Here is a 23,070-nt window from a genome sequence, read left to right as displayed (position 1 = left end):
AGAATAAATTATGTAGTTCTATATTTTCAAAATTTTGACAAACTAAATACCTCAAAAACTAAACGTAAATACTGTTAAAAATATTAAATTAATTTAACCTTTCTCAAAAAATATAATTGATAGCTCCTACATTCTCTGTACGTGAAAAAAGCAACTATTTTTCTTACGATTATTTAAAAACTTTAATTACGTATAAATTCTCATAAAGACCTTTAAAAAATATTCTATCCGATAAATTACGAAACATTTTATATATTCATACTGGCAGCTTTTTATATTTTGATATTTTCTGGTTTACGACGAATTTTAAAGGATAATATACTTGTGCAATGACCCACCAAAGAAAAATGTGATAAAAAAGGTTGACACACTTTATATTCTCTTTAAATAATTTTCGATAATCTCTATTACGTAACAATACAATATAAGAATGTATCTTACCATTAATGTTTAAAAAACTGTTCTTAACTATTTTATAAGACATTAAGATAAATTTAGTAAGAATCGAAAAACCTCCCTTTTTACTTCAATGTTTAAATGAACCTTAAAATTTAAAAATTTAACACAGGAGGGATTTTTAATAAAATTATATGTATTTATATTAGCTCTACATAACCAATGCCCATAAAATTTATTGGAACATTTATTTAGAATATTATATTGTTTGTTGGAAATCCTTCATGATTTTTATAAATTTTTAATTTTTGTTTGATTTGTTTTAATAGAGATATTATGGGAATAAAATATTTTTGATATTTTATTTAGTATATGTATCTAAATAAAAATTTAAATTGCTACAACATTGTTGTTCAAGAATTTCGTAACTACTTACTTAAAAATAAAAAAAAATTATAAATATGTTTGTAATTCAAACATGAGTACGTTAAAAATGAATTCCAGTATTATAAAAAAAAAAAAAAACTAAATATCATTTAAGGCTTCGTCTCTCTTTCTTTTATAATATCAATTTGTAAATTATTTATCACTTATTTCATACTACATACATTTTAATTTTTGCAGGATCGTTTTTTTTACGAAAACTATAAAAATATTTTGAATATTAAAATATTCATTTGATTTTACGTTTACATTTCTTGAAAAACTCATAAGGCAAGAACATAATTTGTGAAATTTTGAGTTTTTAGAAAGGCACTGTTAATGTTACTGAAAAATAAATAATAAAAATTACTAGGAAAAACGAAAGAGAAATTACATTTGATAGTAATTTCTTTATAAATATTTATTGAAGCAATTAATTACAGTAAAACTGAACGATCAGAAGTTTTTGTCATAAACATATAATAATCCACTGAGACAATTAAAATGACTGATGACATAAAAAGTTGTTGAAATTTATACTTTAAGACAAATCGATTTTTAAAACTTTACCAATTAATTATGTTAATTCCCACTAAACCAATTAATTTATCCAATACATTCGTAGAAACAGTTTAATCAACGTTAATTATTTGATTTTTAAATTTTGTAAAATTAGTTATTAAATATTTTAATTTTGTTATTAAATAGAATATCTCTTATGGAATTAGGGGATAAGTAAACATTTTTATACGAGGGTGCTCGCCAGTAAGATGTCTTACTATCATTCTTCGATATGTTTGGTCAGGGTGTTGAGACCTTTCTCTGTTGCTCAGCTACTTACTATATCAATAAACTCCTTCACTAATTCAACCTCAATCTTTTTTTCCTTTAATACACATAAGGGGTATTCACGAACATATTATATAACTAATGATTCATTATAAAATTTATATAAATTATATTCCGAAATTCCACTTGTTCATTTATCACAGTATCTTCCCAGACCTTCTTCCTTGTTATATGAAATTTTCAGCAAGGTTTAATTAGCGTTCTACAATCCTTCTAAGAAATTTTAATCAAAATTTAATTAATCTATCAATGATACATTATAATTTCCTATTATTTACTGAAAAAAAGTTAACTAATATTCTGATACCGATTGACATACACATATTTGTAATGAAATTCATATATTAAAATTTCATATACCGGGAAAACGAAAGTCCAAAACCGATTCTAAATTTTATAAAACAAGTTTTCTAATAAGATAATTAGTTTTGTTGTTATAAATAGTTACCGACCGATCATCAAGTAAGGCTATATATCTCAATCCTGTTGATTTTGTTTTATAAACGTACCGATAGTAATGATCATTCACTCGGGGTTTGCTTGCGGCCTGAATGCGAAATTTCCAGGGTCCATTTCGTACCTCTCGCGATTCTTTAATAAAAACTACGTTCTTCGTCGTATCGTTGCTTAAAATCTGCAAATTTACTTTTTTGTGACATGACCTCGTGTATAGACTAACTTTCCTTTCCGGTTAACAATAAAAATTAAACAACGCTATATACCGTTAAGGCTTTTTGACTCGTAAAACAAATATGTGTAATGAACTATATAACTTCGTATATTTAATTCTAAATTCTGATAAAATATACTTCCTATTCTCGCGACGACTTCTTGCGGTTACACTTAAAAGTACATAAAAATTAAACTGCTAATACACTAATTTATTGCCTACAATTAGTTTCTTGTTGCCTCTGAAAATAAGTATTATATATATATATATATATATATATATATATATATATATATATATATATATATAGATACATCGATTCACATATTAAATTGAAATCTTACAAAATGTGTATACCATAGGTTGTAAGATCATATATAAATATTGAATCATAAATGAATTTGGATTAGTTGACAAATATTTATGTTATGATTATCAGATAAAATAATAGTGATAATAATTTTCTATTTTGTGTTTGGTCATAACTAATTGTTGTCTGGATAGTTCTCAGTCTTTCTGTCTGATAAAAAGTAGACTTTTCTGTTGTGTTTGATATAATGTTAAAAACACTGAGGCTTTTTCGTATTTAATTGGTCAAAATATGTTACATTCCAATTAAATTTAATAACTGGAATACAATTATTACTGCCTATTAATTGGTCAGTTTCATTTTCAGTTGTAATTGGTGTGAAGTAGTGAATTATTTTGATTGGTCAATCGTATTTGTACTCGTGATTAGTAAAAAAATACGATATTTTGATTAATTAGTTATTGACGTAATCTGTAGAGGTGGCGAGACTTAATTGTAATCAGCGATATATAAGGATGGATGGGTATTGTAATTGGTATATTTTTTATCGACTTATGATTTTGGGTGGACTAAATCGTGTTTGGGTCATATGTCTTTTTTTACGCTCGTTAGATGAACATTATGAAAGGGCAAAATTTTAAAAAAAATTTCACAAAATTTTACTGTTATTAAAAAGTTGTGAATGTCAGTATCTTAATCTTTTACATATTCTTACGTTAAATACTGCCATTTTATTTCCATAATATTGTCAATATTATTGACTTTGTGTGCATGTACTTTTACGATTACCAGTTAAAATATTGTTGCATTTGAAAAGTAAAACGATATAACCTATCGTGAAACGTTACCCGTTTGGAAATTTTTTAAAGTATTGGATATTTACTACGGAATTACATTAATACTCGTATGGAAAAATTTTATTAAAATATTACACCGATTTATTCCACATAATGATTATAAAAATATATCGACCAATTCGCTTTCACATTTGGTTTGAGTAAAAAACCACAACATTTGCAAAGTGATTTATAGTTTAAATACAAATTTATGAAGTAGTGTTTCTGTATTTACGAAGAGGTCCCAGTGTGTTAATTAATAAAAATAATCTATAATTATAAAAATTAAAGAAATATTAGTGTGCTTGTCTTTAAGTGCATTGGGAAATTTTGACCTGAATATTCTGCGATGTGACAAATTATTTCAAGAAAATGATCAACAAACTCTATCTGATGCGTTTAACCATAAAATTATTCAGATTTAAAGTTTAAATAGGATGCAGTAAAATATAAACGAAGAATGAAATTCATATTAAAACATGATATTCTTGGATTAAATAAAAAGAGAAATTGTAAAAGAAAGTAAGGAGATTATTAAATTCGAGAATCATTGAAACCGATATTAAATACCGTGAAAAAATATAAGCAAAAAAAATTATTTACTACAATGTCGACCATTTACCTACAAAAGTGTTGTATAATTTTCTCAAGTCACTGGTAAAACAAAACTAATATTATCAGACTGGTTGACATACACATATTCTAGACAAATTCATATATAAAAATTTCATGTACTGGGAAAACGAAAGTCGGAAACTATTTTCAAAATTATATAAAGCAAGTATTTTAATAAGAATATTAGTACTATTATTATATTTTAATTGTTACAGACCGATCTCTAAGTAAGACTAAATATCTCAATCCTACTGGTCCGGTTTTATACAACTACTGAGACTGTTATGACAAAGTAAGGCTTTGTTTGAGGTCTGAATGCAAAATTTCGAGAGTCCTTTTCTTCTAACATCTTGCGAATCTTTAGTAAAGACTAAATACTCCGTCATATCAGTATGTAAAATCTGCAACAATTTTATTTTTGTGACATGATGTCGAGAATGTACCAACTTTTACCGTTGAATAACACAAATAAACAGGGCTATACGCAATTAGGTTTTTCGACTGGTAAAACAAATATGTTAAATGAGCGATAAATTTATCTAACTTCCGATAAAATATATTCCTTAGTCTCTCGAGTGTTCCTTTCAAGATATCGCTGTTGCCTTTAAATGTATATAAAAACAGTCTAATATGGACAACACATGACTTTACACCTACTAAATTACACTTTCACATTTTTTTTAAAAATGAAAAGTACATAACATTTTATTTCATTAAAAACTTCTGATATTTTTCATATTTCCATTTTTTTGTTATTATTGAATTTTATTCATCATAATTTTTTTTACAATGAGAGGTTAATAATTATTAATAAATCAATATATTTAAATAAAAAAAAAAAGGTTAAAACAAAATAATACACTTTTTTACATATAAAATTGAAAATCTCTTTATTTATATATTTGTTTGTTATACATACATAAATATTAAATTATAAATTGATTCGGATTGGTTAAAAAATATCTTTGTTATGATTAACAGATAAATTACACCGGTGATTATAATATTATCTCTCGTGTTTGGTCAAAACTATTTGTTGACTGGGGATGGTTCTGTCTTCCTTTCTGATACAATGTAAAGTTTTGTGATTCTATATGGTAGTTTCAACAGAATTCAGAGACGGTAAATATTTTATCGGCCAAAACGGAAGTGTTGATTTTTACAAACTTATTTTTACTTCCTTGTACGAAGTATTGTAATCGCGAAAAATTTCGGTTTTCAGATTTCAACGGAAATATCAATTTTGGCCATCCCTGAATCCATTTTAACTAGTTTCAGCGTGGCGTCTGTACGTACGTATATAAAATCCAAAATATTTGGATTTTGGACTTTTTCTTAACTGCAGTAATAACCCCTCAATGAGAGCTTTTCAACGATATATCATAAGTGGGACTTATTTCATTGGTTCCAGAGTTTTAGCAAAATAAAAGTTTAATTAATGAAATATTTTAATCTTACAAGGGGAAGGAACATCGGCTAGAATCAGACTTCATTTCTTTTTTTAACTTTTTTTTTAATTTAAATATTTTGATATAATTAATTTTTGATTGTAAAAAAAAAATACAATAAATAATAATTTAATAATAACAAAAAAAAATGTTAGTAAAAAATATAAATATATAAAAATATATGTAATTTAATAGGCGTACAAGGAAGTCACGTGGTGTCCATATCAGATTTTTTATATCATAAAAGAGAACAGAAAATCGAAAATATAAAAAAAATAGCTATAAATATCCAATGTCAAATTTATTAAAAAAAAAAAAATATGTCCAAGTTGGCTAACTAGTTTTCTTTATCACGGCACCTGTGTATGACTCATGACAGTCTGTTATAAACTGGGCGCACATATCGTTGCATCGTAGGAAGGGGATGTACCATCTCGCAGTGTTGAACGAATTGGCAGCCTTGGCATACGTATCTAGAATTGTTTAATAAATTCAACTTTATTATATTTTTTATTAGTTTTTATTGCTTCAACTTTATTGGTCTAGATGTATTTAATAATTCAACTTCGTTATTATTTTTTTATCATTAAATTTTCTCATCTACATATGTATGTAAGCACGTTAATAAGAAATTTATTTTAAAATTATTGTGTTTTAAAAATAAATATTTTAAGGTGTAGCCCTGTACTATGTCAGCGGTTAATAAAATAAAACGAAACGATACAAGTTCCAGACTATATCAAACAAAATGATTTAATAAATATGGTGTGATTGAAAATAATAAAACTATTGTGTGTGTGATTTGTAGCGAAAAAGTTATTCCACGTACATACAATGTAAAAATACATTTTGAAAAGTTGCATTCAAATTTCGGCTTCTCAACAGACGAAGAAAAGAGAGAGAATATTTTTTTACAAAAAAAGTATAATCATTCTTAAACCAATATCATTCAAAAATTCATTTTTAAACACTTTTTTATTCCAAAAAATAACATTACAGCTGCTAGTTTTCAAGTAGTCCACTTCATTGCTTGCCAAGGGAAACCTCTTTAAGAAGGAGACATTTTAAAACAAGCGTTTTTAGAATTTAGTCTACTTTGTTTAAAGAAAAAATCTTGATTTTAAAGCGTATAAATTAGTTACCAATAAGTTGTAGTGCAGTTGAAGATCGAGTAATAGAATTAGAAATATTTCTTCATAGATACGCAACGACTTAAATTACGCAGAAATATATTCAATTGTTTTAGATAAGAGTAATGATTTAAATGGTTATGCGCAACTAATAGTTGTTCTCAATATAAATCAGGCGATATAATGAAAAAAGAGCTAATGAAACCGATAAGGGAAGTGTACCGGTCTTGATTTTTTAAAAGGATTTAATAATGCATTTATAGAAATGGATATTGACCTACAGAATATTGTTTCTGTAACAACAGATGGTGCACCCAATATGATGGGTAAAAACATCGTTTTTATTCAGGAGCTTAAGCAAAATATTAGACATTACCTGATTGAATTTCATTATATAATACACCAGCAAGTTCTATGTGCGAAACAAGGTTTAAAAACATTTTCCAGTGTAATGCCAATTGTAATGAAATTCATCAACTTTATAAACACAATAAGTCTTAATAAACTAGAATTTACGCAATTATTAGAGGAAATTGATTTCTAATATTCTGGGATTTTGATATAAAACAATGTTCGATGGTTCAGTTGTGGTCAAGTTCTTAATCGGTTTGTCAATTTATTAGATGAAATAAAGCTCTTTTAAAATGAAAAAAAAATATAGTTATGACGAATAATCAAAGATACATTGGCTGAATGGCTTAATGTTCTTATGTGATATCACTAGCATTTCAATGAACTGAATAAAAAAACTTCAGGGAAATGAACAAATTGTATTAATGATGTTTGAACGTATTAAAATATTTACGACAAAACTTGACATTTCACTAAAGATTTGTAAATGAAAATCATGAAATACTTTCATCAATTACAATTTTTTTTTTTTTTGTCTTCAGTCATTTGACTGGTTTGATGCAGCTCTCCAAGATTCCCTATCTAGTGCTAGTCGTTTCATTTCAGTATACCCTCTACATCCTACATCCCTAACAATTTGTTGTACATATTCCAAACGTGGCCTGCCTACACAATTTTTCCCTTCTACCTGTCCTTCCAATATTAAAGCGACTATTCCAGGATGCCTTAGTATGTGACCTATAAGTCTGTTTCTTCTTTTAACTATATTTTTCCAAATGCTTCTTTCTTCATCTATTTGCCGCAATACCTCTTCATTTGTCACTTTATCCACCCATCTGATTTTTAACATTCTCCTATAGCACCACATTTCAAAAGCTTCTAATCTTTTGTTCTCAGATACTCCGATCGTCCAAGTTTCACTTCCATATAAAGGGACACTCCAAACATACACTTTCAAAAATCTTTTCCTGACATTTAAATTAATTTTTGATGTAAACAAATTATATTTCTTACTGAAGGCTCGTTTAGCTTGTGCTATTCGGCATTTTATATCGCTCCTGCTTCGTCCATCTTTAGTAATTCTACTTCCCAAATAACAAAATTCTTCTACCTCCATAATCTTTTCTCCTCCTATTTTCACATTCAGCGGTCCATCTTTGTTATTTCTACTACATTTCATTACTTTTGTTTTGTTCTTGTTAATTTTCATGCGATAGTTCTTGCGTATGACTTCATCTATGCCGTTCATTGTTTCTTCTAAATCATTTTTACTTTCGGCTAGAATTACTATATCATCAGCAAATCGTAGCATCTTTATCTTTTCACCTTGTACTGTTACTCCGAATCTAAATTGTTCTTTAATATCATTAACTTCTAGTTCCATGTAAAGATTAAAAACTAACGGAGATAGGGAACATCCTTGTCGGACTCCCTTTCTTATTACAGCTTCTTTCTTATGTTCTTCAATTGTTACTGTTGCTGTTTGGTTCCTGTACATGTTAGCAATTACAAAAACATTTTCAAAACATAATAAATTTTGAAAATACTCGTACACTTGACATTCAAGAAAATGCAATTAAAAAATATTTAATCATTATACAGGAAATAAAACATGCTCCTAAAGAAAGATTTAATCAATTTAAAAGTTTGGAAAAAACATTTCGTTTTATTTTATAACCATACAAAAACAGAATTCGAAACAATGAAGTTAACCGAATTTATGTGGCTAGGTATCCTAGATTTAAAAATAGAATTAACTGAATTTCAAAGCAGGATAGTGTGAAAAATAAATTTGAGAACTTCATTTTCGAAGTAGAAGAAAATTTTCTGAAAGTAGTACAAATAATAATGACGCCACACTAAAAATTGAAAATATTATAGTAAATGTATGGGATACTTTACCAAACAATTTTATATCGATGAAAAAACTTGTTAATGCTGTTTTAACGATGTTTGGGTCCACATATTTGTGTGGAAAATCGTTTTCCTCAATGAATTTTGTAAAATCTACCAACAAAAATAAACTTAGAAATTAACCGACTCCCAAATTCGTTAAAATAATGTATACGGAATATGACCAGATATTAAAAAACTACCTTAAAATAACCAACGAGAGTTTCACATTAAACATACTTTTATCAACTTTATTATAAACATACATGTCTGTCACTATGTTTATTAATACAGAATATTTCGCATATATTATATATTAGCATATATATATATATATATATATATATATATATATATATATGCTTTTATTTACTCCCTGTTCATTCAGATATTCAGTGCAGAGGCGCCATTAGGCACAGTGTCACCTGGTGCGGTAATTCATGGTATCACCGCGAGTTGAAATCAATTTTTTGACGTCGACCTTTATTTTTTGCTCTTCACTTGCAAAAGTAAAAATGTTAAAACAAAAAGGAAACGTACCCTTTTTAGAGGATTTAAAAAGTGAAAACAAAAAAAAAGGGTCAACTGTCAAGTTTTTCTGTCAACAAATTTTCGGTGATTACAATTTATTGGTACCCTTTTTGCTCCAACCTCCCACCATCCCTTTCCAAGTGACACCACTGACTTAGTGACCTATAGGCTAGTATTAAAAAAAGATAATGAACAAAATTTGACCCACTTCTCAAAAAGGTTCGATATCACTGGTCCAGAGTCTAGAAAATACCGTCATCACAAATTAAATAAATTTCTTTTGCATTATTTTTGCATATAAAAAAAAAAATCAATTAATCTTTAAATATATGTATTTTTTACATATTTGATAAAAATTGATTGAAATGTGGTGATTTTAGCCGACTTTAAAAAAAAATGTCTGGTTTCAAATCGATTTTGTGCTTCTTCAACATTTACATGACCAAAAAAACAAATTTAAAAAAATCGTTTTTTTATGTTATAGAGGAAGATTTCCCCCCAAAGATCCTGTAATAGATTGTTCAACATTACGCTGTGGTAACGTAGATGATTTGAATATAATGTTTTTTTCCTTATTACTTACATGTATTTACAAACATGTAGTGTGGAACAGACTCAGGTCAATCACTCTATAGACATGAGTTTAATTGAAACCCAACCACTGAAAAACATCGATTGTATTCACAGTCTAGCATTCAAATCCATATAAAAGCAACCCTTTACAAGGACTTGAACCTTAAAACTAGTATTAACCTTACAATGTCAAATATTATTCTTAAATAATCTTTCACTATTAAACAATTTATAAACGCCTTCGAGATTTAAACTGTTAGAAAAATTAAATATTTATTTTTTTACTAAAAATTCTCCAATAATTTTTCTCGTAAAGTCCTTATATCAACAACTTTTAAAATCGTTTTCTTATCGCAAAGGTTTCTGTGAAAAGTTTGAATAATTCTATCTTCAGCTTATCTCTTCTGTATAATTTATAAACCAATGTTTTTACAAGATTTTTTAAATTTTTTTCTGAAAATTCTGTTAATTATTCATCGATTGATATTTTCCCTAACCATTTCAAAAAAATATTTAATATATATTAAAAGAGCTTTTGGAATAATTTTCTTAATTAAAATTCATTCTAATTTCTCTTTCATTTACTAATTTATGTGTTTTATATTTAGTAATTATTCAAATTGTATTTAGGATGTCAAAAATAATTTATATATATATAAATATATATACACATATAATATTTTTAAATAATCTATCTGGTCAACGATTACTACTTAGGAATATTTTGTCAAAAGAATTTTCTAATACAGTTCGGAGTATTTTCTTCAAATATATTCGATTGTGTTTGTACTTAAACAAAATTTAGCGTATTACTACTGCTGAATACAATTTTAGCTGAAAACGGGTAATGATATGATAGTGAGTGGGGTTTTTACTTTTATTTCGGAGGAAGCGATTTGGTTAATTCGAGATATCGAAAAGATTTCGATATATCAAAATAAACCGGAATTCTATACAACATGTGTATTGCGCGCGTGCGCTTACGTGCCTTAAAATATAATAAAAGCCTACCGATTATTTATTAGAAATTGGTTTTAGAAAAGAAACAGCAGAAGGAAATGTAAAAGAATAAAAGAAGACATATGAAGAAGAGAACAATTAGTCAAGAGCATTCGGTACTAAGACGAATGATTTAAGTTCATATAGTAGACAGTGGCAGTTCACATAAAGCTTCCTTTTTATTACAAAAGATCTTCTTTCATTCGTTTTTTACACAACTTTTGCACAGCTGCAAATTCTGAGTTACTGTTTTTACGAATATATTTTTTTCTTTAAGTTGAAACATTAGCTTGATTAGGTATGCTATTGCAATATATATACATATTTACACAATTGTAAAATATAAATTCAAATTTATAATAATATTGTATTCATATGTTATCGTTTAAATATGTAGGTTGTGTATAATTATTTATAAATTATTTTCCACTTATATGATTGGATTTTCTGAAAAAATATACTAGGTATATTTTAACAGGTTTTGCCTCTTAACAGGTATACAAATCCTTTAAAATTTATAGCCTAAGCTTCCACGTATCAAAAGATTGCGAGACTGCAATATAATTATAAAGTAGTAAAAACAAGGCTAAATGTATTTTAGTCTTTGCAAATCGCGAATTAATATCTAACTGCATTTTTTAAAAATTTTTCCTGAGCTAAATTTTTTAAATGATTTTAATGAAATTTATTTATTGTATTATTATAATGGGTTATAATAATACAGAGGATTGACTGAGGTAGTCAATCCTCGCTGGCAGCCTGCTGCTTCATCTTCATCAATAATTAACATGGAGCAGTTGTTTTCTGCTTTTGCTACAATGATACAGAAAATCATTGATATTAAGATGGAATCTACTCAGTGAAAGAAACCATTAAAACACGCGAATACTTCAGTCGCCCAAATTATGTCACTGGAGAATGCATTAATGCATTAACAACCATGTTAATGGATTCATTAACAAAAATGATTCATGGTCTTATTAACAACCACGCTAAGCGCTCCAGCAAGGTCGGCATTAGCTGATATCGACCTCAGCCACCGTATCATTAAAGGTGGAGGCCGTAAGAAGGATGGAGAAAAGATGTAAGAAAGTATGGCCGGAAGGGAAGCCTAGGCGATATACAAATATGATGTGTTCGAATCAAGATTTTCAGTTTGTAATATTTTTAATCAAAAATGATTTAATTGTCTTGAGGTTTAATATTAAAGTTTGAAAGTATTTGATACATTTTTTTTTGGAAAAATGACAAAATTAGTGGATGTCCATAACTCCGAAGTAAAAAAAAGAGTAAAAGAAAGTACATTTGTTGAAATCAGAAATTAAAATTAAAATTAGTTCTTACAAAAACAAAATATGAATCGCTTTTATAAGATATACGATTATAGACTAAATTTTATTTTTGTTTTAAATAAGGCACAATATCTCCAATGAATAACGAGCGTACTTCAAACTAAAGATACCGAATAATAACAAATATAAGATAAGAATTACAAAACAACATAAACAAAATAATTTAAACTTATTCTTTTAAATATTGTTGTTTTCTTTGTACGCAAACCATGTAACACAAACATGATAAAGTATATTATTCTTTTTTATAAAAGAAAAGAATAAGACTATATGCCGCTATTTATAATCTATTTACAATAATTCCAGTGTTAACATCTAACGTACAAGGATATAAGAGAGGCAACATTGAAATGAATGTTTCAGATAAGCATCCATTCTTTAAAACAAACATATCAAACAAAGATCTAATTTAGATTCTAATACCAGTTTAAACAACTTCAGTATTACAAATAAAAATAAAATTATTAATTTTAAAATTGAAAAATATACTCAATAATTAAACTCCATATTAAAAAAAATCCTTATATTTCTTTACTTTCCTTAAATAATGGGCAAAAAGATACCGACTTATACCAAATAAATAATCTAGCAATTCATTAATTCCTAGTCCATCACAAAAAAGACTTCGTAGAAATTCTATTAAAATCGGAAAAATATCTAAAGATTGTTCCACATTCTGTATACTTTCAAAATTACAAAAAGAACACCTGTACGTACACTCTTCCCTCTACGGTCCCTAATTAAATATAATTGCGAAGTTCTGGTTTTAAAAAGCATACTTATAAGTGACCTATTATCATTTTCACTATCTTAAAACATGATAAGCTGGGGCCTTATATCCCAAATTCATTCTCAAGTGTTTATGGAGCATGTACTTTTCTCGTCGCGCTCTCAGGGATTTGTTTTTAATCCCTGATATTTGTTGAGAAATTTACAGAGTGGCGCACAAAATAATCCAACATTTGTTGGATTAACATAAACAATAATTGTTTAGGTTAATAATTATTATGTTTTATGTTGACAGAAACGGTAGCAGTTCATGAATATTAGTTTCTTCTCTTTACAAGTGCGCTGTTTGTGTTTCGTTCCAAGATTGCTGACAAAGGAAGACTGACTATTGAACAGAATATAAAGACTGTGTTGTTTTGTTTTCTAATGAAATGAAACGTCTGGTGCTTACACAAAGACGGTTCGTGCACATTTTCAAACTGCTGGTCGCCCTCATTTAAAATAATACATAGACTTTACGAAAAATTTAATAGTGATGGTTTAGTATTTGAAAATAAGCGCGAAAGGCCTGCCGATGTTCGTTCTCCACAGAATGCTAAGCTGTCAGAGCAGCATTGCTGAATCGACAAGAAAAGCAGCAATGTGACTTCGGATTTGTAGGCGATCTGTACAGCGAGTTGTAAAAACTGATTTTCATTTGTATCCGTAAAAAATAACAATGTTACCTAAATTAACAGTTGACAACAAACATCAAAGAATGGCATTCACTGAGTAGATTGTGAAAGTGAACCAAGACGTATTGATAAACAATGTTTGATTTTCAGATGAGGTACATTTTTACCTAGACGGCATTGTTAATAAACAAAATGCGCGTTTTTGGGCTTCCAAAAATTCATACGTGCTACATGAAAAGGTGTATCATGCTCTAAGAATTACGGTACGGGCCGCTATCTCAAGTCACGGGGTATTATAGCCACTATGTTTTGAACAGACCGTCAACAGTGGACGTTATCTAAACATGCTGCATAATAATCTTGTTCCTCAACTTCTTGCAAAAGAGTTTCGATTAGAAAACTAGTTGTTCATGCAGGAAGGAGCCAAACCACACACAGCTAATGTTGTTTTAGACTTTCCGCATGAAACTTGTCGTGTAAATGTCATTTCACACCGATTTCGTAATCGTTTTGCTTGTGGACAGAACTGGCTCCGGAACAGTCCTGATTTGAATCCGTGTGATTATTTTCTAGTATTTCTAAAGGAATAGATTTTTTCTAACGTCCTCGTTCAGTGATGGGATTGCAAGTGTTGGTCATTGAAACGTGCAACGAAATAACCGAGGATATGTATCGTCGACAACATAGATGTTCGTGTTGAAGAAGTTGCTAGACGCGAGTTTGTGGTCATATTGAATATATGATAAGCGGAACGTAATCTCCAGGTACATAGAAAACAATTTATATTTTACTTTTCTGTATTGTGATTCAAATAAATATTTTTTAAAAAACCAAATATTGCATCATTTCGTGCGCTACTCTTTATTTGCTATCCCCATATGATCGTATCTCCAACACAATCACTAAATACACAATTATATTTTAACACAAATCTCAGCAGAACATTATCCACCCCATTATGTTTTTATTTATAACTAGTAACACTATCCTTCCTTTCCTAATTTTTCCTTCGGTGTTCCTATTGTTTTCAATACATAGTTAACACGGAGACCAAAGGAGAAATACCAGCAAAAAACTATGCTGGACTCCAACCAAATAAATCGCATATCAGGCGAACGGTTTGGCTACCCCAAAGTTCTTTTCATGACAAATCGCTGAAATCCTTCTAAATTCTGTAAGTACTTTAAATCTTACTTCTACTACATACTTAATGTAATGTAGTACCCTGCCTGGCAAACCGCGTTAAAGACTACACACCTCACAGAGATCGGAATACTATTTTTAACAAAAACATTCCTCCACGTGTATTATTAAAAACATATTTAGCCTTTTCCCTATCTTGGCAACTAAATGAAAACGAGGGGCGTTTGAAATAATTTTATAATTAAGGGGCGTTTAATAATTTTTATAGTATTAACTACCTCTGTAATCTGTTCCGCCCGATGTCACTTTTTCTAACTAATATATTTTCATCCCTGAAAACCATAACCTTGGATTTTCAACATTCACACTAAGTCTTAGCTGATCGTAGATTTTAAGAATATTACACATTATTTGTAAACATTTTGGCTTCGCAGCCAGCAATACAATATCAACACAGTATAAGAGTACCCTTATAATTAAATTAACTATTCTCATTACCTCTTTCATTCTTCATTTGACTCGTTTATATATATGTAAATATAAAAGGGGAGATCAAGAAGTCCTGTTTAATGGATTAAACTCATATTACATCCCCTCCTCACATCATACTTAAGGTACTATAATCTCATAAAACGACACAAGCGACTTTATAGATTTTAGACAGACACGTAGTGCATGACTTGTAGAAGAGTCATATCGATTAATAGCATTGAAATCTTCTTTAAAATCAATAAAATAACAATAAACTTTATTATCTTTACTTTTCAACAGACATGAAAATAATATATACTTTGTTAAAGCTCGTATTAAAGCCATACAGATTTTCATCAAAATTCGATTTTAATTAGCACATCCTTTCAATCGATTTAAAAGAATCCCTGTCAATAACTTAATGACTGCATCCGTAAAGGAGATACTCGTATATTATCTACTACAGAAGAGTTCTTCTTATGTGTCGGTAAATAATGAATTTCTTAAACGGATCGACCAAATCTAAAGCTACCACTCGTCTTGACACCTTGGTTTACCGATGATAAGCAATTAGAAATTTTGTTGAGTTTTTTTATTAATGTTGAATAACGATAATATTATCTGTAATGCTTCACATCGTAATACAGTTCAGTGAAAGAAAGTATTTCAGTCTGTGGTATAGTGTTTCTCAATCCGGGTCGATACAGTTTTATATTTCATTTTTGTAACGGTTTTACTCAATGTTATTTTCATTAATTTTAATTTATCCTGTGTTTTTATGGTAATCGGGTTTTAGCAATAAGTGATTCTGACGTGAAACATAAACCTGAAAACCCTTAAGTAGCCCCAAAAAAATTAATCAGCTACGTATATATAACAAGATAAACCTGAAACTGCAGTCAGAGACACTGCTCGGGAAGCAAGTAGTGCAAAATATACATTTTTAATTTAATAAAGAAACACAAAATTTATGGTAAACAAGTTAGCCCTAAAAATAGTAGAACTCATGTGAAAATGATTGAAAACTTGGATGATTTTAGTTAAACCACTATCAGAAAAAACAGTTTATTCGTCTTATTATAATAACGAGCTTCATAACTGAATAAAATATTAAATTCCACGAATACAAATTCTGAACTAACGACTTTTTCTTGAGGTACATTACGTCGTGTCTTAAAATCAATTAATTTTTGTTTCATATCCAGAAAAAATAATTCTTTATTGACTGAACGCGAAGATATTTTTCATAGCGCATGAAACATTTTAAAGAAATTAAGCGAACTTAGATTAATGTAGGAAAAAAGTACGGGTGGATAAAAAAATAGAGCGGCAAAAGACGCTTTTATCAAAGGTTCACTGGAGGTTTGTAAACTGGGGTGAAAACCCAGGTTGGAAAAGGTAAACCATTAATAGGAACGCAAGTAGGAAATGATAATGAGTTTTTCAACGGTTTACAGGTAATTGAAGCCAGATCTTCCCAAGAGTATCACGATGAAATGAGTGGTGACAATTTTATGCAGTGGTTTTAAAAAATTTGTCGACATTTTTGTAGAAGGATCCGACATAATAATGGATAATGAAAAAATGAAATCTCAAAAAACTAAAAAAGCTTCGACCCGAAAATCGGAAATTGCTGACTGTTTTAAAATCGAAGAAAATTACGTACACCGAAGGCATGTTAAAAAATAACTTATACGATTAGTAAAATTAGTTAAACAAAAATATATTCATTATAAAGGAGATGAAATAGCAAAATTAAAAAATTGTCGTGTTCGTCTTCCTTTATATCATTGCAATATTATAATTCATACCACTGTACCCGTAATAATACGATAGCATTATTACGGGCACAAGTCAAAGGCTATATTGGGAGTAATTAGACAACATTTAAGTTAAGTGATGTAAAAATTATAAAAAATCTATTGATAGAAGATGTTAATAGAGTATCTATCCTATTTTTCCAAACATTTGCAGATGCAAATGCTTGGACAAATTGTGTTTAACATGTATTTAACCAAGATAAAAAGCACGGGAAGCGGACTGTTTGTGTAAAAACATTAAGGTCTATTGAACTTGGTAAGTTGCTGTGTAGCTACTTATGAAATATATCTTATGATGCATCTAATATAACTTTTTTATGTATAACTTAATGATATATCTAATGGTGAAATATAACTTATGATGAAATATATCATTTCATCATAATTTTCTAATCTTTAGTATTACAAGTTATTCTTACTTCATTTTTATGTTAAAAGTAAGGAGAAGTATTTTTTATCGGATGGATTGCGCTAAATTAAATTAGAGTCATCATACCGCTATAATTTGGTTTGTTGCACGCTTTCGTGAAACAAATTATAAGTAAAAAACTATACCCTCAAACAGGGTATAGTTCCTCACTAAGTAATAAAACCCGGATATTTCTTTTCTATTTCGTAAATATTGATAAATAGCTATATTAGGATTACAATAATCTATAAAAATAAAATTATTATTACAGCCATGATTATCGAAAATTTACTTAAATCCGTAAAATCCCTTTTCATATTAGAATCTTTTCCCCTCGATAAATATGCAAATAACTTAATATATTCTATATTATTGACCAAAATCGTTAGTAGGTTCTTATAATCTAAATTTACAAAACTATATACATATTTTAAAATTGATTTATACTTTATTACTAACCACCCTTATATAGTTCCGCGGTCTACTTCCCTAAGCGCTAGATTCCCAGCGTAACTTATATTCTTGAAAAAAAGATAATATACTTCTCAGTTGAGATGTTTTCTATAAAGGGCTCAAGTAAACAACACACGAAGTTTTTTACATACTGAATATGCCTACTTATTAAGTCATCAGAATTAAAATGTAAAACACGAACAAGTTTGCGTTGAAATAAATTTAAATTGAATCTTATTTAAACTCTAACAGACGGCATTCACTCATTAATTATTCTTAACCGGTTGACTTTCCATGACTGTCTTTACCATCTCCGCCATATCTTGCCTTAACAGCTGTTTCAAATTTTTAAAACCATCCTCCCTTCCTGCCATTAGAAGAATTCTTTCACTTCAATGTGGAAGAACGCCATCCACAACCAATTAATTATGGATTATCAGAGCCTCTGAAGTTAGAGGCAGGCAAATTAAAATAAGAAAATCCAGAACCGGCGGGCCGACCTCTGCCATGCCGGACCTACTGTCGGCAGGCAGGGAGGTCCGTTAGATTGGCAAAGGCACGCCCCTGGACTGAGTCATGCTTGACTGCAGATCCGGTCCAGGGGTGTAGGGGGGAAAAAGAAAAAAAAAGGATTATCAGAGCGTGACTTATTCGCAGCCGCGTTATTTATTTTTTTTTATAAGCTGAAACACTTCAGCCCTTTAAAATTGGGTATTATTATAAAAATCTGGAAATACGGTATATTCTTTATCTTTTAACCTTTTTTTACCTTGAAGTATAGAAATCGTAATCCCTTGAATTACGATTATATACCGTAATATATTACACACAGATTATATTATACACCGTAATCGTTCGGTATATGGGCGATAACGAACCAGTCTTTTCCAAGGCAACGACACCAGGGTATGTTCCCGATTTATTGAGGCATTAGTACTGTCATTAAATTCCTTCAGCCTATTAACATAATCAACCTTGCCGTGGTGTTTCATACTCTTGAATATTAAATTACTTCTACGATTTATGATAACAAAAATTGCAATGATTTAAAACCTCAACCTTCTTTAAATAAATGCTTTCATCTCCACGGTTAAAATCTCAAACATGTTGCATGCAATATCATCTTTTATTGCAAACTTTATTATTTGATTATATTGATTATCTCGTTTGCCACTGTATCTCTTTATCTGATTTTTTAATATTTTTTTCAACTTTTGAGACGGTTTTAGCCATATTCAGAGGATGATTGAGAGCGATTACACTTTGATTGAATTGACTAGAGTCGAAAAAAGTTCTGTATTATGCGATATAAATATTGTCACCACCAAAATGCCAAAAAAGTATTACATTTTATGTAAAATGTGTTGTTTATTTCTCCTATAAGAGGTTTATTGTTCGAAAGTTTTTACTTTTTATTCTGCTTAGATTTCATATTTTTAAAAAATAAATCATTATAAAATACAATAGAAAAATGGAGTAACGAAGTAGAGTATATAATTGGAAAGTACGTACATTCAATTTATTCGAGAGTGTAACGGTTTACAAATTGACAAAGCTAGTTCATTGTTAAAAGAATGGAGTGTTCGTAGGCATAATGTTAAAACCGATATGATAGTAATCATAAAACAGTCCTTTTTATATTACCTTCACATCACAATATATAACTTTTTTACGTCGACATTGTAACTTTTTCATTATTTAAAAGAAATACTTTATTTAACAAAAGAAAAGTATTTGAAATAAATAAAAATTTGACTATAAATATTTTTCAGCCTGTTAATTAGAAAAGAAGGTTAAAATTGTTATGATGAATAAATTTACTATAAGACTTAGTACATAAAATACTTATTCTTTCTAAAGCAGAATAAAGACGGTTAATAAATTTCAGATAGATATTTTTAATTTATGTTTAATGATCTTCAAATTGTAAAAATCGGATTTTGAAATATTTTATCTACTGTGTAGAATATTATGCTTTGTAATAACAAGTATATGTTTTAATTTACTAATTCTAATTTAAGTCAAAATTAAGAATATTCTCCCAATAGGAATTTTATAAAAAGGAATGAGGAATTAAAATCCCTTATTTAACTTCTATAGCGTAAGGATGAAACAGTATGTGTGTAAATTTTGAACTTAGATGTTTTATTGTAACAAATTTTTAAGATTTATATTTAAAAGTTTTGAATACAGTGTTTATTCCTGTAATTTCCATATGCTACGGAAAGTTTTGATTTTTGTAGTATTCTTCTAATAAGAACCTTAATTAATTGAAAAAAAAAGAAAGATTATATATATATTCACAAAACAAAATATGAAATTTGATTAGTACAAAATTTATTTAAAAAATCACGACAACAGTTCCTTGCTCAGATGTTACGAACAGAAAACTCGATTAATTTTGTGAAAATCAAATAACTTATTTTGTTTAATTTCTTTCTGTTATGTTGGCTTTTCACATGAAGTAATGCCTTCATTCATCGATGGTACATATACAATATGAGGTCGTGTATATATATAATATACGTATATATATACACGACCTCTGAGATTAATTCGATCTCTGCAAAGTTTGGCATATAAGAAACATACTAGGAAAAATATTAAAATTTAGTTTTTGTAAATTTCCGCTAAAATCAATCTTCCAACTTTCAAAAAAAATACGAGGATTTATCAGGAAATAAATTCTTCTAAAATAAATTAAGACCATAAAAATAATTTTATGTACTAAATAAAAAATTTAATAGTCTAAAATAGTAAAAAATGTTCACTATGTTTCCTTTAAAAACTACATGGTTTTCTAGATTTCTCAATCCATTTACTCACTAATTTAAATATTAAAACTACAAATTAATTGTATTTAAACTTTAGGAGACTGATATAAATTTAGCTTCAATAACTAACAATGGTTTTTTTACCTCTTCATTAATCATGGAAGTATGTAATGAAGCAATATATAAAACAATTTAAACATTTATATTTTCTTATAGTTTTTTATTAAATTAAAAAAAATTTTAAAAAACTTTTCACAGAACGAAAGCGAAAATTGATAGATGAAATAAATAAATTTTTTATTAAAAAATGGTTTAATGTAAAATAAAAGGTTCCGTCAAAAAGGATCCTTTTAGGTTGAAAACGTGATCGATTCTGTTTGTGGTACTCGCTAAATAGTAGTCATGAATCACGGTGTTTAAGCGTTTTTTTTTTTTTACAATTTAACAGAAAGGTGGTTTATTTTGATAAAGTGTAACTTTTACTCTCTACCGTTGCACAAAATTTATTTTTAAATTCCTTGGAAACTATCAATATTATAGTAGTATTACAAGAGGGTTTAAAGATTTTTTTTTTAATACTTTTATACGACCAACTATTTTTGAATAGTGGATTATTAAGTTACATAAGAAATACCCAGTCCTTCATAAAATTACTCCACCAGGCTTTCTAGCATGCCTGAAAGTGTACAGGCAAGATTAAAATTAAGAAATAAATTTTTATCAACCTAATTCAGAAATGTATCCATTAATAAAAATAATTCATTATTTAATTAGAGTAGCCACAGTCCCCGGGGTGTTCTTTTATATACATTCTACATCAACGTACTTTCATCAATGCAGAAAGTATCTACATTCATATAATTTTTTATGTTCTTGTTTAAATAGGAGCGATGGTCTTTGAAAAAATCTTACATTCTTAATCTGTCTCTTTATCGTTCAAGGTAGATACTTATTTCCTCATTCCTTTTGGCACCTATGAAAAAAATGTTTTTAAGTTGTTTAAAAAAGTAGATAACAAATGGACAATTTATGTTCTTTTATAATTAAAGTTAAAAAATATATAAGAATAAGTTGAAAGAAAATTTTATCGTTATTTTTGTAGTAAAATATTTTTGTTCTAACGTGAAAATTAATCACAAAATAATATTTTTAAACTGTTAAAAGTTAATTGAAATCCATTGTATTTAGCTTAGTCGCTTTTAAGTGGAGATTTTTGCGAAAATAAGTAAAATTACGCTTGACAAGATCGTACAGGCCGTTAGATTATTATCTACAACTAATAATCAGTAGATGGTTACTATGAAAGAGCTTGTTAGAGGATTAATGATTCAACGGGCAGAAAGTGTTTAACGGGTTATTTCACAGCTCCGGCAGGTAAAATCTTTACCACCAATTAATGAGGAAAAATTTCCATATCGATATTTACATATACGTAATCCGAAAAAAAATATCAAAGCAACCTATTAATACACTTTGCTTCTTTCTGTTCATAGAATGCACTATTATTCATCTCGCTTCAATTTTTATTTGTAATCATACGACTAAAAAAAGTACAAATTTTAAATGCTTTAATTTTATTTATTGGTATCTAAAAATTCTCTATTTAGCATTTATTTTCTGGTAAGTAAGTAGTAAATTACCTTAACTTTCTAAAATCGATGTTTTCATAAAGGCTGCTAATTTTTGTTTTATGATTAAAATCGAACTTGTGCGTGGGAATATTAAATGAAAAGTTTTAGCGTATGAAAAATACCATTCTGACTGGGATTCGAACCAGAAAATTTCCGATAGATATTCCTAAAATAAATAAGAGAAATAGGTGAGAGAGAAAAACAGAGAGAGCGAAAGAGATTGTAGAGAGGGGTTAGAGACAAAAATATACACACACCGACACACAAAAATAATGAGCGGGAGTGACTGAGAATGTAGAGCAAATGCTGTACGTGTATAAAAGAGGTAGAAAGACAAATAGAATTTATATGTGAAGGTGTGTATGTATTTGTGTGCACGCACATTTCTCTTCGTGTCTCTGTTGTACATGAAGATGTGCAAGATGACAGGTAATTTCCGGGCTCCGGACAGTATCACTTAAGGAGAAACACACAAATTGTATCTTGCTGCTGTTGTAAGCAACCCTTTGTCTTAGTCATCATAATCAAAATGACAGCTAAATAAACCAACCAAACCGTAGTAACGACCAACTCATAGCGTACACGACTAC

General features: G+C 28.5%; 1 long non-coding RNA gene across 1 annotated transcript in view; it reads right to left on the bottom strand.

The window, feature by feature from the left end:
• LOC142320889 (uncharacterized) overlaps window positions 1-23,070 on the bottom strand; it is a 386,977-nt gene that overhangs the window by 305,005 nt on the left and 58,902 nt on the right. The gene's annotated exons all lie outside the window — the stretch shown is intronic.

This window comes from Lycorma delicatula, chromosome 3 (genome assembly GCF_047948215.1).
Source record: "Lycorma delicatula isolate Av1 chromosome 3, ASM4794821v1, whole genome shotgun sequence".
NCBI classification, from domain to species: Eukaryota; Metazoa; Arthropoda; class Insecta; order Hemiptera; family Fulgoridae; genus Lycorma; species Lycorma delicatula.
This window is presented reverse-complemented; position numbering and strand designations above follow the sequence as displayed.